Source organism: Pollicipes pollicipes, unplaced genomic scaffold (assembly GCF_011947565.3).
Source record: "Pollicipes pollicipes isolate AB1234 unplaced genomic scaffold, Ppol_2.1 Scaffold_7261;HRSCAF=8764_pilon_pilon_pilon, whole genome shotgun sequence".
Lineage (NCBI taxonomy): Eukaryota > Metazoa > Arthropoda > Thecostraca > Pollicipedomorpha > Pollicipedidae > Pollicipes > Pollicipes pollicipes.
In genome coordinates, this window is record NW_023597054.1 from 9,626,435 (window position 1) to 9,631,019 (window position 4,585).

Consider the following 4,585-nt stretch of genomic DNA (forward strand, 5'->3'; position numbering starts at 1 on the left):
CAGTCCGCAGACGTCGCCGCTGCCGCTGTCGCCGCGCCTGCTGTCGCCCGTACAGCCTGAGCTGCGCCGTCCGGCCGAGGAGGCCGGCCCGCCGCACGCCCTCCTGGAGCAGGCCATGCTCGCGCTACGACTCGCCGGCCAGCGCCGTGCGCGAGATTCCGCGCCAACACCGGGCCGTACTCAGCACGGTCGAGGTAGGCCGCGCTGCGGGGGGGGGGGGGAGCATAAAGCTGCGAGGAGGGCATGGGCGTCGGGCACAGCTGCGGAGTCGTGCTGAGCTAAGAGAGTTAGGGCACTGCAATTCTGTAGGAGAGACACGAATACGCTCATATCTGCGTCGTGGGAGGAACCAATTTGTCGGTGCGGTGATGAGTCGGAAGTGATGAGCAAACTTCTTGGGTTGTGAAAGCCTTGGGTGGGCGTAGTAAGATGTTGTCAGGATTGCCTGAGTGAGCACTTCCAGCAACGATCTCTGGATGCAGTCGTGCGTCTGGAGAGTGCGTTTCACTTGGCCCATTCTGGGCTGCGGCTAATTTGCAACAGCCCGGGATGGTGTTCCATTTGCAGCTCAGCAACATGTCATCAGGGACACGTGGATTGGGGTGGGATGGGGGGGGGGGATAGGAGCTGTGCGTCAAGCCATCGTGAGCAATAGGATTGGCTTTACGAGCGCTAACCGCAAAGAAAGGTACACATGCCCATCGGACTTCAAACTTCGGAGATGTTTCGTTCACCTGCACATGAGAGCTACGCATTGCGAGCTTGGTCGGGGTTCACTACTCTTGGTGTGTGCCTAATTTGGTAAAAGACTAATGGCTAAGTACCTTTGAGATCTCAATGACTGGACTAAGGCAGCCAGTCACAGAGCCTGGCGAGTGGCACCCCAGTCTCCAGCAAGTTGGCGGCGAGCTGTCGCGTCGCCAGCGCTCGCCGTGACAGTTTATGCAACCTTCTTCTCTCTGCGAATATGGGCAAATGTATTCAGAAATATCGCTGGCGGAGCACTGTAGCATTTGGTAGTCATTACATACAAGTGTAGCACATGTAGTCATTCTCTATAGCACATCTTAGACGCGGAAAATAACCTTAAACGAAATCGCAAGAATTGCGATCTCGGCAGAAGCCTCTGGTGATAGAAAGAAATGGTATTACGATATACGGGCTGGTATGTAGATATAATGATGAATCAATAAAATTTCGTCTATGCGTCTCCCTCTCTCTCTCTCTCTCCTCTCTCTTCTCTCTCTCTCTCTCTCTCTTTCTCTCTCTCTCCCCCCTCTCTCTCTCGGTCTCTCTCTTTCCCTCTCCCTCTCTCTTTCTCTCCCTCCCTCTTTCTCTCTCTCTCTCTCTCCCTCTCTCTCTCTCCGTCTCTCTCTTTCTCTCTCCATCTCTCTCTTTCTCTCTCTCTCTCTCTCTTTCTCTGCCTGTCTCTCTTTCTCTGTCTATATTTCTCTCTCTCTTCCCCTTTTTCTCCCTCTCATATATATATATATATATATATATATATATATATATATATATATATATAATATATATGCATGCATTTACAGCTTGTGCAACTTAGTATTATATGATTCATAGTGTTGCTATTTTGCCACCTTATTATAGGCATAAAATCGTTGAGCTTCTTCCCGCTAATGAAAGCAATCGTTTCTTCACACAAGCCAGCCGTCACTGAACTCAGCGAGCGGCGGAATGTGGGCGACAGTCACAAGAGAAATGGATACTGCCTGCGCCAGTCATCAGATACCGCGTAACAAAAGTTACCGGACCCCGCCCCCCCCCCCCCCCCCCTACGTGCCACCGAATAAACAGAGCACTGCTGATGTCTTTCAATGTGTAACCTTGAGACGCTCCTCGACTCCACTGGCAATTCTTGATAGCAGCCTGTAGGCTTGCTGAAGCACATGCGGCTGTCTTCAGCCGCACCATTGATGGCCACCTCAGCTGTCTATTGTGCCCATGGCTGGTGTAGCGTGTCGTTCCCCGGACGCCGGTCACCTGTCTGGGGACACGCTGCGTCCGCAGGAGTGGCTGACTCTGTCCCAGCTGAGCCTGGACTGCAACCCGCCACTAACCCGGGAGCTGCGGCACACCCTCTCCCAGATCCAGAGCCTGGGCCCGGCCTACCAGCTCTGGTGCGAAGGCATTCGGCAGCGCTGGCCCGTGCTGGTACGTGGTCCAATGGCGTCACTGTCCACCTGATGAGAACCTCGTCCTTAGCATCGTCGTCTCCCCATCTTCGTCTCGAGGAGAACTCACCCAGAGGCTGCGCTTTCTCCAGCTGACCCGCTCCCATCCTTGCAGGTTATTGGTTGGCCTTGAGGGCCTATTCACCGTGTGACACACCATCAACACATTCGTCATCTCAAATCTGAATGCATGTTTTCTCGTTGAAAACTACATCACGTCTCTGGCCACGCGTGTGCGACCCACACGCTTCCTCTAACCGCACACAAGCCCACTCACGTCCCCACCATAAAAGCGTCCAGTTAGCCTTCACTCACACGTGCCCGCACACGCGCGTGCGGACGGCGCCGAGGCCGGGTGGACTTTGTCATCGCGTTGCGCGCGCACGGTGTTGCATTAGAGCAGTGCTGAGCGACGCTCACGCCTCCGGGGCGGTGGCTGCGCGCGGGTGACTGACGCTATGCGTCGCCCCGGACGTGACCTCGAGACGCGGCGGCCCGGTGGTTGCCGGCAGCAGTGAGCAGTGAGCTAGCGTAACGTAACGGCTGGGGCGCGCCCTGTGCCGCCGCCGCCGGCCTCATGCACGCCCTCTGTCGGCCCGCAGGGCGCGAGAAGAAGAGCGACGACGAGCAGGAGATGACGGAAATCAGCATCGAATACCACGAGGTCAGTACCGGACTACACGGGGTCAGTACTGGTCGCACCTGGCTCAGCACTGAGTACCAAAATGTCAGGGCGGAGGACCTAGGAGGTCAGCCACCAAGTACCGCGCGGTCAATACTGCTCCGGATAGGACAGTGATGCCTTTTCAATGAAGCCACGGCCGTAGCTATTACTTCCTGGGAATTCTCGGATCGGGGATCTGCCCAGGGACCTTCCTGCGCTTTTTTTGCTTTTGCTATGCGTTTTGAACATGCTAGCCAACATTCCAGAAAAGTTGTCAATGGCCCGCGCTAGTGTGACTGTTTGCGTCTGTCAGCCTGCCGTCATTGCTCAGTCGTTCCGATGATAGCAGCGCCGTTCCTGCGTGTCGAGTGTGGACCCGGTGTGGCGTCAGCCGCCGTCTGTGCGGTGCGCACGCGAGATATTCGGCGCTGGCGCTCGCTCGAGATCCGCGGGGACATGTGACCCGATGACGTCCGCCTGCCGCCGGCTAGGAGCCGGGGCTCTTAGATCCTCGGGCTCCAGCTGTGCGCGCTCGAGGTCCGCGGAAGGTAACTCGTGACCGCTGACGTCCGCCTGCCGCCGGCTCGGCGCACGCTCTAGATCCGCGCGCACTTCGTGACTGCTGACATCTCCCTGGACCGGCAGCTGCAGCAGCAAGTGCTGTCTGGCGACCTGCCCTGCACCAAGGAGGAGGCCGCCACGCTGGCCGGGACACACATCCGCATCCAGCAGACTTGGTCGGCCCGCGCCTCTGCCGCAGACAAATCGGTAACCGCCCTGCTCTGGTGGTTACCCTCAGGCACCGTAGGCAGGGCGCCGACGAAAGCCTCGTGTCGAGACGGACTCGCTCGCATGAGGCTCTTTGAAGGGGCTGATAGTCCGCTTTGGACCACGCTGAAGTAGCGTGAGGTATTCCAATGTAAGGCACATTGACGCCAGTGTTTACTTTTTGAGGGACTATTTGGTACCGGGGGAGATACCCTCGACTTAAGCAGGGCAGCGCAGTATCTTAATATCATCTAAGCCACCACTACTCACTTTTTAACATTTTCATGCACGAGTCGCGACCAAGGCAAAATTTGAAAACATCTTATACTACGGGACAAAATAGAGGATAAATCGATTTATGGCGACACTGGTTCCATGCATAAAATCACGAGTACCGTGGAAGAAGATGCCGGTCGAGCTTGACGAGCTGACGCTGCTCATCATGACCGGCTCCGCCTCCGGCAGTCGGTGGCGCCGTGCGCCGAGCCCGGCTCGGTGAGCAGCGAGCTGGCGCAGCCATGCAGCCTGCCGGCGTCGCGTGGTGAGCGGGCCGACTCGGGCGAGACCACGTGCCGCAGCCTGCCGCCGCTGGAGACGAGCGGACCCGCCACCGACATCGAGGCCCAGCACCTGCGGAGCTTCCTGCCGCCCGCCTACTGGACCACCAAGAGCATCCCGAAGCTGATCAAGGTGCCGGCCGGGTGGGGAGACGGCGCTGGTGTGCGTGACGAGTGTGGGTTCGTGAGGCGAGTGAGACGCGTTGGAAGCTGTTTGAAAGAGTCACTACAGCGGAATTGTCTCTTTCCCAGCCACTCCTGATGATATGCACAAAGTTAGCCATACGCTGTTCGCCTCATTCGCTAGCATTCACAATGGCTTTGCTGTCAAGACCATATCTTGCCATTTTAAATCACGGAGTCTGCCGATGTCTGCCGAATCACTGCCGATGGTTTAACGCTGC